The 13,963-nt window shown below is 35.9% G+C and overlaps 1 non-coding gene across 1 annotated transcript; it reads left to right on the plus strand.

The window, feature by feature from the left end:
- The first annotated feature begins 13,847 nt into the window (after window positions 1-13,847).
- LOC149496352 (small nucleolar RNA R71) lies at window positions 13,848-13,954 on the plus strand. Its single transcript, XR_016321060.1, has one exon. It is a non-coding gene; the product is annotated as a small nucleolar RNA R71 (small nucleolar RNA).
- The last annotated feature ends 9 nt before the right edge of the window (window positions 13,955-13,963 follow it).

Below are 13,963 nucleotides of genomic sequence, written 5' to 3' on the forward strand. Positions count from 1 at the left end.
TCCCCAAAATATATTGATTCAAACTTTCTACAATGGGGTTACTCCTTCTACAAGAGGAACTATAGATGCTATGGCAGGAGGATCATTAATGAAGAAGACTACTAAAGATGCAATCGAGTTACTAGAAGAGATGGCCAACAATAATAGCATATGGCCAACCGAAAGGAATCAGGTAAGTCATTCTACTATTAATAATGAATCATCTTCTACTTCTTCCTCAAAGAATTCAGTAAAGAAAGTGCATGAATTAGATCCCTTAACTATGATGCAAGCACAGATTTCTGCTTTGTCATATAAAATTGATAACTTAAACATGAGTAAATCAACATCTATTATTTGTGACAATTGAGGTCAAAATGGGCATGTGTCAAATGAATGTAATTATAAGCATCCGGTTATGGAGGAACAAGTGAATTATGTTCAAGGACAAGTTTGCGGTCCATACTCGAATACTTATAATGCTAAAAATCAAAATTATCATAATTCTTTTTGGAGAAACCATGATAATCAAGATAGGGGCAGTCAAGTTAGTCAATCTCAAGATAGACTAGGACAATTGACTAGTAAAATTGATAAATTTTTGGATGGAATTAACTAGAAAATGAGTAATCAAGATGAAAATTTTAAATGGTTAGAATCAAAGTTTGATAATTTATTCAAAAACCATTCATCATCCATACATAACTTGGAGGTACAAGTAGGGCAGCTTGCAAACGCTATTTCCTCACATGAAGTGGGAAATCTTCCTAGTAATACAGAAAAGAATCCTAGGGAAAATTTAAGTGCCATTGCTTTATGAAGTGGAAAAATAGTAGATAAAGTAGTTCCTTCGGGTATTGATGCTGATGTTTTGAATAATACAACTGTGAAGCTGGTTTGTGAACCGAGCATTGAAGTGAATAGTGCAGGATCAAGAGAACAAGAAAAAGGAAAGGACAAGGAAAATGATAATGTTAAAGCTTATCAATCTAAGCCACCTTTTCCACAAAGGCTAAAGAACCAAGAGCAAGATAAGTAGTTCTTAAATTTTATTGATAAACTGAAAAATTTGCATATTAACATGTCACTCATGGAAGCTATTACACAAATTCCAAACTACGGTAAGTTTCTCAAAGAGTTGATCTCAAAGAAACGTAGTTGGGAAGATGTATCAACAGTTACCCTAACTGAGGATTGTAGTTCCATAATCTCAAGTAAGTTACCTACTAAACTCAAGGATCCAAGAAGTTTCACTATACCATGCAAATTAGGTAAAGTAGATTTCCCTAGATGCCTTTATGATTTAGGAGCAAGTATTAATTTGATGCCATTATCTCTCTTTAAGAAATTGGGTTTAGAAGATGAAGTTAAGAGAACTAATATGGTTTTACAACTTGCTGACCAATCTATTAAAAGACCCTATGGTATCATTGAGGATGTACTTGTTAAGGTTGACAAGTTTATTTTTCCAACTGATTTTGTCATACTTGATTTTGTTTATGATGAAAATTGTCCTCTTATTTTAGGAAGACCATTCATGAACACAGGGAGGGCATTAATTGATGTTTCAGAAGGAAAGTTAATCCTTAGGATAGGTGATGATGTCATTGAGTTTCATATAGACAAAGCTATGAAATATCCTATGGATGAAGGTAATTGCATGAGAATAGATTTAGTTGATGCATGCATACAGGAAATTTTTGCCTTGGAAAATAGTGATAAATATGAAGAAGATAATGCAAATAATGAAGGAGAGGATTTTATAAATTTAAGACCTGAAATGTTACTTAGAGAACATGAGCCTTTGCCTCCATCAATTGAAAGTCCACCAATAGTAGACCTTAAAGAGTTACCTAGTCATCTACGATATGCTTTCTTAGGTAAAGATCACACGCTTCCTATAATTATTTCTAACAAATTAACTATAGATCAAGAAAATGACTTGTTAAAAATTGTTAGAAATAGGATTAAGAGTATAGGATGGCAAATTTCTGACCTTAAGGGGATAAGTCCAAATCGAGTCATGCATTACATCAATCTTGAAGATGGACATATACCTAAGGCAGAAAGACAAAGGAGACTTAATCCTAATATGAAAGAAGCAGTGAAGAAAGAAATTATCAAGTTGTTAGATGCAGGAATAATATACCCAATTTCAGATAGCCAATGGGTTAGTCCAATTCAATGTGTGCCTAAAAAGGGAGGAACGACTGTAGTAAAAAACGAATATGTGAACTAATTCCTACTAGGACCACTACAGGTTGGAGGGTATGTATTGATTATAGGAAACTCAATTCAGCTATAAGAAAAGATCATTTTCCACTACCATTCATAGATCAAATGTTAGAAAGGATTGCTGGTCATGCTTTCTATTGTTTTCTCGATGGATATTCTAGATATTTTCAGATTTATATCTTTCCGAATGACCAAGAGAAAACCACATTTACTTGTCCATTTGGTACGTTTGCATATAGACGCATGCCTTTTGGATTATGCAATGCACCTGCAACATTTCAACGTTGCATGACCGCAATTTTTAATGACTACATAGAAGAAATTATGGATGTATTCATGGATGACTTTTCTGTTTATGGTGATTCATTTGAAAGTTGTTTGAAAAATTTAGATCTTGTATTGTCAAGATGTGAAAGTGCTAACTTGGTTTTAAATTGGGAGAAATGCTACTTTGTGGTTGATGAGGGCATTGTTTTAGGGCACAAAATAAGTAAGGAAGGAATCCAGACAGATAGGGCAAAGATAGAAGCCATAGAAAAGTTACCTCCTCCTACTACGGTTAAAGGTATAAGATCTTTTCTAGGCCATGCGGGATTTTATAGAAGGTTTATAAAGAATTTCTCTATCATTGCTAAACCTTAACTAACTTACTTATTAAAGATGCATCTTTTGATTTTTCTCCAGATTGTTTGAAAGCTTTTAATACTTTAAAGAACGCATTAGTAAGTGCACCTATTATGGCAAAACCTGATTGAGGGTTACCATTTGAAATAATGTGTGATGCTAGTGATGTTGCTATTGGTTGTGTTTTAGGCCAAAGACATGATAAGAAATTGCATGTGATATACCATGCTAGCCATGTTCTAACTAGTACTCAAATGAATTATACAACTACTGAGAAAGAAATGTTGGCCGTGGTATATGCATGTGATAAATTTAGATCATATTTGTTAGGAGCCAAAGTCATAATCTATACTGATCATTCCGCATTAAAATACCTATTTGCTAAGAAAGATGCAAAACCACGTCTTATTAGATGGGTATTATTGTTGCAAGAGTTTGACATTGAAATTAAAGACAAAAAGGGTTCTGAAAATTTAGTTGCGGATCATTTATCATGTTTGGAAAATGAAGAAGGACCAATAGGAGAATCTACAGTTATAAATGAAAGTTTTCCGGATGAAAATTTAATGTTAGTACAACATGTTCACACACCTTGGTATGCTGACATTGCAAATTTTCTAGCTTCTAACATAATACCTCCAGATATGACTTATGCACAAAGAAAGAAGTTCTATGCAGATGCTAAAAATTCTTATGGGATGAACCATTCTTGTTTAAGATATGTATGGACGGTATGATTAGAAGGTGTGTAGGGGAAACAGAAATACAAGATATACTTATGCATTGTCACTCTAGTCCCTATGGAGGGCATCATGGAGCAAATAGAACTACTTCAAAGGTTTTGGAAAGTGGCTTTTATTGGCCTACTTTATTTCATGATGCACCTATATTTGTCTCTCATTGTGACAGGTGTCAAAGGGTTGGCAACATAAGTCAAAAAGATGAAATGCCTTTATCCAACATACTGGAGGTAGAAATATTCGATGTATGGGGGATCGACTTTATGGGACCCTTCCCTATTTCACAAGGTAAAAGTTATATCTTAGTAGATGTCGACTATGTTTCCAAATGGGTGGAAGCACAAGCTTGTGTCACAAACAACGCCAATACAATGGTTAAATTCTTAAAAGCACTATTTACCAGATTTGGAGTTCCAAGGGCAATCATAAGTGACGGAGGTACGCACTTTTTAAATAGATCTTTCGAAAGCCTTTTGAGAAAATATGGAGTACACCACAAGGTATCTACCCCATATCATCCACAAACTAGTGGTCAAGTGGAAATTTCAAATCGTGAGCTTAAGTGGATTTTGGAAAAAACTGTCAATTCATCACGAAAAGATTGGTCATTTAAGCTCGATGATGCACTTTGGGCATATAGAATGGCATTTAAGACACCAATTGGGATGTCTCCATACCGTTTAATTTATGGTAAGGCATGCCATCTACCCCTAGAATTAGAGTGTAAGGCATATTAGGCAATAACGTCTCTGAATTTTGATTTAAGCAAGGCTAGCTACAAAAGGAAACTTCAGTTAAATGAACCTGATGAGATCAAATTATTAGCATATGAAAATGCCAAGTTGTATAAGGAAAGAACTAAGAAATGGCATGATAATCAGATTCGAATCAAATCATTTAGAGAAGGAGACAAAGTGTTGTTATTTAATTCAAGACTACGCCTATTTCCTGGAAAATTGAAGTCAAGATGGAGTGGACCATTTGAAGTGATCAGAGTTTCAGATCATGGAGCATTAGAATTGAAAAATCTATCTAATGGTTCCACATTTATGGTCAATGGACAAAGGTGTAAGCTTTATTTGGGTGATAAAATTACTGATCCACCACAAGTAACATTTTGAATCAATGCAATGGGTATGTATAATATCAATATCTAATTATATACTTTGTTTATTATAATTTACTATTCTATTATTTGATATTATTATTATTATTAAAAAAAAAGAGAACTCATTAAAAATCAAGTGTGCAGGAAAGTTTATTTTTGCAGGGAACCAAAATTCGCGAGCGCAAATACAGAAGGTGCGAGCGCGATTGTTGTAAAAAAGAGATAGAAGGTTTTTAATCAACAATCGCGGTCGCGAAAATATAAAGCGCGAGTGCGAGTTCTCTACAAAAGAAGTCAGAAACTTTGAGATCCCCTCTTGCGGTCGCGACACTATAAAGCGCGAGCGCAAGTTCTCTTCAGGAATGTTGAGATCCACTTTCGCGATCGTGATCATATCAAGCACGGGCGCGATTAGGGTACAACAGAAGTCAGAGAGAACGGAGACAACCATTCACGAGCCGCGAATTGCAGACGCGATCGTGACTCCAGCAAATTACTGGCGTGACACCAGCAATTACTGGCACAACTTTCCAACGGTCAGAACTCTCAACTGCCCTCTCACATTCAAATTCAATTCTTCTCCTTCCCATGGTATTCAAACCTGCAAAAACTGCAAATATCCTTTCAAATCCAATCAAAACTCTTCCTTTTCAACTTCCCCATTAACTACTCAACCCTATCTTTCCCTAAAATCATCTATATAAGAGTTTCCATTCCCCTCTTTACAAACCCCCAACTCTATCAGTGCAAAACCAATTCCCAGCAACCCACTTTTCTGTGTGTCTTGAACGAAAAATCTCCATCCGAACCTTCACAATGCCATTCAAACAAAAGGCCAAGAAAAACAAGGAAGGATCTTCTTCCTCCACACCAGTAAGAAAGGATTTGGTTCCAGGTACAAGGCTCCTTTCCCTAAATATACTATAGAGGAAGGAGAACGTTTCACCTGCCTTGCAAAATGCAATTTCACAGGTATGTATCTTCTTGACCAAAACTTTTTACAAAATACTGGCATTTTAGAGAAAGTTCAAGAATATTTGAAAACCCTAAACTTTGAAATATTTAGTCAATTGAAAATTCCTGAAAATGCTAAATTGAGTTTAGAATTATTGACTACCATTGACTGGGTAGATGACACTGAAATGGCCATCAAATTTAGAGTGGATGGAAAGGATTTAACTGTGGATTATGATAAAATGCACTAATGGTTAGGATTCCCCAGAAATGGATTTGCTACTAAACCGAAAGGTTGGAATGCGACTTTCGTTTGGGAAATGCTAACGGGTCAATCATCTTTTACTCCTCGAAATGCTGGAAACAAATGGATTAAGGATGAGAGTATTTTATACCTGCATAAATATTTGTGTTATGCTTTGTTTGGATGAGTGGAAGCCTCCAAAGTCGAAACAAGGGATTTGTTTGTGTTGGAATCTATTTTGCAGGGAAAACGAGTGGATATTGCAGGCATGGTGCTCGATACAATATACAACACCTCTCGTCATCAAGGCAAGGTTACTTTAGGGGTCGGTAGCATGGCATCTATCTTGACAAATGCTGCTCGTATGCCTATTCCACCCTATCAGCCCCAGCCTACAGACATTTTTCGGTATATGGATGGCGCATTCTTGAAGAAGACAGGTTTAGTTGAGGAAGTGAAAACAGGCACCACAGTAATGTATCGCTGGAAGCCATGGGAAAGAAGAGTCGAGCAAAGCGATCAAGATGAAGGAACCTCTGATGTACAAATGCAAAGACAGCGGAAAGGCAAAGCACCAGTCACATCGTCTTCTCACGCAGAGGAAGAAGAAGATGAAGTCGCTGGATGGAAGCAAGTGTTGAGTAAAGTGGAAGCATTACAACAATCACAGGAGACTTTACAAGTCACAGTATTTGACATGGGACAACAACTGCACACAATCCAGAAAAACCACGAACGTATGGAATGGAAGTGGATGAAATATTTCCACAAACAAAACATCGAATTCACTCTGTCACCTCCAGGTTCTCCGGAGGCCTAAGGTTTTTCTATCCCTCTTTAGTTTTTCTTTTTATTTTCAGTACTTTTGTGTGTTTATGCATGTGCAGTGTGTGTTATTTGCATGTACCCTCCCACAATGAGGACATTGTGTCTTCTGAGTGTGGTGGAGACCTAAGTCTTCATTTCATTTTATAAAAAAAAAAAATGTGACAATTAAAAAAGTCAACTTCTTTGCCTTAGTTCAATGTTTTAGTCTCTACATGTTGATTTGTTTGTATTTTGCTTGTTGAAATAGAAGTCTTGAATAATATACCATGATTAAAGAGATTTAAATGCTTATATGAACTTAGGTATTAATATATTACATATGACATATTGAAATTTTCATTAGCAAATATTAATCTTTAGTTAACTATCTAGACATTATCTTTTGCTTTAGAGAAGCTTGAATCCTAACTTGAATGAAGAATAGAAAGAAAAGGGAAACTAAATACTTGTATGTTTCAAGTCAATAAAGGATGAAGGTATTTCAAGAGAGAAAAATATACGATAAAGGGAATAACGGAAAAACCGTGCTAAAGCAAAGTGGTATGGCGTATAAAATGCAACCACTTACCATTTACATTCCCACATATCTTCAAAAAAAAAAAATGGTAGCAAAAGAAAAATGTGGTATGGAGCATAAAATGCAACCACAAAAGAAATATAAAAAGTGAGAAGTGGTATGGAGCATAAAATGCAACCACTTAGTGAGATAGAAAATAAATTACCTAAAAATGCCTCGATATAAGAAACAATACATGTGTGCTATCCTAAGTACTTCCTATTTTGCATTCTAAGGAAGGAGGATTGCCTATCTCATATTTTAAATTGACTAGATTTTGTATACTTTAGATTTTTGTTTGCTATATCGAAATTTTACATGTCATATTCATTTATACTACTTAGTTCATAAATACATCAATCTTTTATCTTTGGTAGATTACTTAAGAAGTCTAAATCAATGAGTAAAAATAAACATGATCAACATGAAGTTCAAAAAAAAAGAAGGATAAATATTTTGCTTAGGGACAAGCAAAGAGCTAAGTGTGGGGGAATTGATAGCCTCGCAAAGCGGGCAAATTTTGTTATGTTATTTTCATATAATTTGCATGAATGCATGATGTTTTTATATATTTTACGTTTGTTCGTGTTGTTTTTATTTCAAAGTATTTTAGGAACACAGTTGAAGCAAAGGAATGAAAAAAGCTTGCTTTATATAGAAAAAGAGACCAAAACAAGTTGATAAAAAATAGAAGAAGTTCCTAAACCAGCCTTCGCGACGCGAAGGAGGTCGCAACAAGAAGAATGCCCAGTCGCGAGCGCTACCTGAGGTCGCGCGCGTGCAACCTACACCCCAGAAGACTCAGCAGGCACCAAAACGCAAGTGACGAGCGAGACATCCATATGCGCGAGCGCGAGAAGCACTCCTGAGAGTCAGAAGGTTTGCAAGCAATCGTCGCGAGCTCAACATCCATTTGCGCGAGCGCGAGAAGCACTCCTGAGAGGCAGAGACATTTGAAGCAAAAGTCGCGAGCGCGACCTTTAACCTCGCGAGCGCGAGTCGTGTTTTCCAGGAGACGTAATTGCTGTCCTTTCATCAGAAATACATGTCTTCCCATGCATGGGTCGAGACTCTTCCCAAAAGCAGTCACCTCAAGCACCTTTTGGCCAACCAATCACCATCATAACCAACATCACTCTCCTCCTCTATAAATAGCAATCCAAGTGAAGGAAGAAAGCATTCATATTCAGATTCAGATACAAATTCAGATTAATATTTTGAAGAATTAGATTGTATAAAAGAGAGAAGTGTGATAGTAGTACTTAGAGCAAGTTGAAGAGAGTCACTTGTTATTGATTGTGCCAAGAACATCAAGAAGTTCCTCGAGGTGTGATATCCTCCGGAGGCTTGAGTTTGATTACTTCTTTCTCTTGTTTTATAGACTTGTTGTATGTTGTTCTTCATAACCTTTCTATGCAAAGCAACAATTTCAATTGGTATCATTCAATAAAAGTTCCTTAAGTTATCTTTTGATCTTTGTTTAATCAAGGTTACTAAATTATATTCTCAGAAGGAAAGAGTTTAGTAAAGATCAAAGAGATTTAATTCTCTTAGTTGAATTTACATATGCATATTTCACTTATTTCTGTCAAAGTTGAATCTGTCTTATTGAAATATTCAAAGAATAAGTACTAGGTTTAATATTTAACAAGATAAGGTATCTATTATAAGTAGAAATATATATAATAGATAGAATAATTCTATACCGAGAGGTTGAATTATATCTTACCATATGTAATTAAAGAATTATTTATTGTATGTTACAAGCTTTAGCATAGAAGGAGAAAATCCTGTGTATGATTAATTATTCTAAGTATATTACTACACACTTATCTCTAGAATTAAATAATAATTAGTTTTAGTATAACTAGAAATTAAATAAAATTATTCTATATTCATATTTCTGTAAACATATCATTAAGAGTAAAGTAGCAAGTGGACTTAACCTGTTCCTCGTGGGATCGATTTTTTATTACTACATTGCGATTCGTATACTTGCAGGAACTCAAAAGAGATGCAACAGTTGTCTCCTACAAGCGCTTTTGTTTAACTTCATTAATCTCGACGCAATCAACCACATTTAGGCTAAACAAGACTGATGGTGTTTTTGACTGGATCAAAGTTTTCATTTTGATAAACTTTTAAACGTTGAGCATTAACTTTGAAACTCCTGTTACCATCCACTATTTCAATGGCCCCATGTGGAAAAATTTCTTTGATCGTGAATAGACCAGACCATCTAGAGCGCAAATTACCTGGAAAGAGACAGAGTCTGGAGTTATAGAGCAATACCTGTTGTCCTACCTTTAGATTCCTCAGAATAATGTGCTTATCATGCCATTGTTTGGTATGATCCTTATATATTTTGGCATTCTCATAAGCATGGAGGCGCATTTCATCCATCATATTTAATTAAAGCAACCGTTTTTGACCAACTTTCTTAGCATTAAAGTTAAGAAATTGGATTGCCCAATATGCCTTGTGCTCCAACTCAACAGGAAGGTGACAAGCCTTGCAGTAGACCATGCGATATGGAGACATACCAATTGGTGTTTTGAATGCGGTTCTATAAGCCCATAGAGCATCATCAAGTTTCTTGGACCAGTCCTTCCTAGATTGTCCAACAGTGGTCTCCAAAATCTTCTTGATTTCCCTATTGGTGACTTTCTCTTGTCCACTTGTTTGAGGATGATATGGAGTACCTACAGGATGAGTAACACCATATTTTGAAAGAAGGGAATCTAAGTACTTTGTTGCGAAAGTGCTTACCTCCGTCTGTGATTATTGCCTTAGGGGTGCTATGACGTGTGAGAATATATTTCTTGATAAAGTTCATTACACTTTCGGCATCATTATTTGGATGGGCAACAGCTTCCGCCCACTTTGAGACATAGTCCACTACTACTAAAATGTATTGGTTGGAGTAAGATGATGGAAAAGGTCCCATGAAATCTAAACCCCAAACATCGAAGATCTCTACTTCAAGGATGCTATTTAAGGGCATCTCATGTCGCTTCGAGATGTTACCTAACCTTTGACAATGATCACAAAGGCGAACAAAGTTAAAAGCATCTTTAAATAAGTTAGGCCAATACAAACTGCTTTCTAAGATAAGTGCTACCGTCTTGCTTGCTCCAAAGTGTCCCCCACATTCCATTGAATGACAGAATCGAAGGACACTTTTCACTTCCTCTTCCGGTATACATCATTGAAATAGCTAATCACTATAATATTTGAACAAGAAAGGCTCCTCCCAATAGTAATATTTGAGATCATGGAAAAACTTTTTCTTTTGTTGATAAGAAAGATTGGGAGGAGTGATTTTGCAAATAAGGTAGTTAACTATATCGGCATACCATGGAGTTTGTGCGTTTGCCAACATGAGAAGATGTTTATGGAGAAAGTCTTCATTGATTTGTAATTCTGTTTGCTCTTCTTCCCCCAACTCGAGCCTGGATAAGTGGTCGGCTATGAGATTCTCGGTTCCTTTCTTATCACGAATTTCTAGATCAAATTCCTGCAACAAAAGAACCCAACGGATTAATCTAGGCTTTGCATCTTTCTTTTCTAATAAATGCTTAATAGCAGAGTGATTAGTGTAGACTATTGTTTTATCTCCAATTAAATAAGCCCTAAATTTATCAAAAGTAAAAACAATAGCTAGAAGTTCTTTTTCAGTGGTGGCATAATTTAATTGTGCATCATTCAATGTGCGACTAGCATAATAAATGACGTGCAACTTCTTTTCCTTTCTTTGCCCAAGAACAGCTCCAACAGCATGATCATTAGCATCACACATAAGCTCAAAGGGAAAAGTCCAATCTGGTGTAGCAATGATAGGAGCTGAAATCAACTCTTTCTTCAACCTGTTAAAAGCATTCAAACACTCTTTGTCAAAATTAAAAGGGACGTCTTTAACTAATAAATTACAAAGAGGTTTTGTGATTTTGGAGAAGTCCTTGATAAATTCCTGTAAAATCCTGCATGGCCAAGAAAGCTCCTTATTCCTCTTACTAAATTTGGAGGAGGTAGCTTTTCAATTACCTCGATTTTGGCTTTGTCCACTTCAATTCCTTTTTGTGAGATTTTATGCCCTAAAACAATGCCTTCACTAACCATAAAATGACATTTTTCCCCATTCAAAACAAGATTAGTGTCCTCGGATCGTTGCATTACTAAAGATAGATTATAAAGACATGCATCAAAAGAGGAACCAAACACAAAAAAATCATCCATGAATATTTCAATAAATTTTTCAACCATGTCAGAAAATATGGACATCATGCATCTTTGAAAAGTTGTAGGAGCATTGCATAATCCAAAAGGCATCCTCCTATAGGCAAAAGTACCATAAGGGCAAGTGAAAGTGGTTTTCTCCTAATCTTCAGGAGCAATAGGTATTTGGAAGTATCCTGAATAACCATCCAAAAAACAATAATAGGGATAACCTGTTAGTCTTTTAAGCATTTGATCAATAAAGGGTAAAGGGAAGTGGTCTTTGCGTGTTGCTTTGTTCAACTTCCTATAATCAATACACACACGCCAACCTGTGACTGTTTGAGTAGGAATTAACTCATTGTTTTTGTTAGAGATAACTGTCATACCTCCCTTCTTTGGAACAATTTGAACAGGACTTACCCAACTACTATCGGAAATTGGATAGATAATGCCAGCATCCAAAAGTTTTATGATCTCAACTTTAACTACCTCTTTCATATTTGGGTTTAATCGTCTTTGATGCTCAATTGAGGGTTTATAGTCTTCCTCCATCAGGATCTTATGCATGCATACACTTGGACTTATTCCCTGTAAGTCTGCAATCGACCACCCTAGAGCTTTCTTTTATTTTCAAAGAACCTGCAACAACCTTTCCTCTTGATCAAGTGTTAAGTGAGAAGAAATAATAACAGGAAAAGAATGATTCTCACCTAAGAATGCATGTTTTAAATGAGATGGAAGTTGTTTCAGTTCTTGCTTTGGTGGTTCACTTTCTTTCACATCCATGATGCTTGAATTATTAATGTCATCTTTAATATGCAAAGTGTCTTCCACACATTCATCAACAACATCAATTCGAAAGTAGTCATTATGATCCATAGGATTTTACAAGATTTAATAACATAAAAAACAATCTCTTCTTGACCAACCCTTAAAGTTAATTTGCCCTCATATACATCAATCAACGCTCTTGTAGTTGCAAGAAAGGGTCTTCCAAGGATTAAGGATCCTTCTCTATCTTCATCAATATCAAGAATGACAAAATCAACAGGGAAGATAAGTGTACCTACCTTTACGAGCACATCTTCTACAATTCCTCTTGGATATTTGATCGATCGATCTGCCAATTGTAGAGACATCCTTGTTGGTTTTAGCTCTCCCATCCCTAGCATCTTAAAAACTTCATAAGACATAAGGTTAATGCTAGCACCTAAATATGCTAAAGCATTTTCAAAATCAAGATTACCAATATTACAAGGGATAGAAAAACTTCCTGGATCTTTTAACTTTGGAGGCAGTTTATTTTGAATGATTGCACTACATTCCTCAATTAACATTATCGTTCCTTGATCATCGATTTTCCGTTTCTTGCTTAGAATCTCTTTTAGAAATTTGGCATAACTGGGCATTTGAGCGAGAGCTTCAACAAAAGGGATGTTGATTTGAAGCTTTTTGAAGACATCAAGGAATTTGAGGAAGCTTTTGTCATCTTGTGCTTTCTTTAATCTTTGTGGGAAAGGGACAGGTGGAACATAGGGTTTTACTTCCTCTTGCTCTTCTAGGTCAATGATGGGAACTTTTTTCTGCTCTTCCTTTTTCTTATCTATCTTTGGTGGTTCTTCTAACTGTTTGCCACTTCTCAATGTGAAAGCCTGTACTTCCTCTTTAGGATTCTTTTCGGTATTACTAGGTAACGCACCTTGAGGTCGGGATGCCATCATGTTTGCAAACTGTCCGAATTGAATTTCCAAGTTCCTTATTGTAGCTTGTTGGATTTTGTGGTTTTCCCGAGTTTCATTCATGAAGTCCATGTGAGATTTGGAGAGAGCAGTGAGAAGATCATTATGAGTCTTTTGCTCTTGAGAGGCAAAACCTGGTTGTGTATTCAAGGCATTATTTGGATTCCCATAAGATAGATTAGGATGATTCCTTAACCTATTGTCATAATAATTAGAATACGGGTAATTCTTCCTTCCTTGATTCATCACATAGTTGATATGTTCCAAAGTTTGTGGATTTGAAATATCTAGCATGCATTCTCCAATTCCTTGTTGTCCATTACACCTGTCACAAACTTGCATGATAGAGTTAATAGGGTTTGTGGTCAATAAGTCCAACTTCCTTACCATGTTATCTACTTTGGCATTTAGTGCGGTGATGGCATCTATTTCATAGACTCCTGCAGTCCTCTTCCTTTCGGAGTTGCTTTGATAATGGCCATTGCTTGCCATCTCCTCTATCAAATCATACGCCTCATCAATCTCTTTTCGTTCAAAAGATCCACCTGCAGCTGCATCTAAAGTAATCTTAATGTTATGAGATAATGCATTATAAAAAGTTTGTACCAGTAACCATTTGGGCAAACTGTGATGTGGGCATTTTCTCAATAAATCTGTGAATCTTTTCCAAGTTTCGTATAAACTCTCTTGATCATGGTGAACAAAAGTCATTATCTCATTGCGCAGTTTTGTGGTTTT

Source organism: Jatropha curcas, chromosome 5 (assembly GCF_041381405.1).
Source record: "Jatropha curcas cultivar XTBG-Jc1 chromosome 5, XTBG_Jcur_1.0, whole genome shotgun sequence".
NCBI lineage: Eukaryota > Viridiplantae > Streptophyta > Magnoliopsida > Malpighiales > Euphorbiaceae > Jatropha > Jatropha curcas.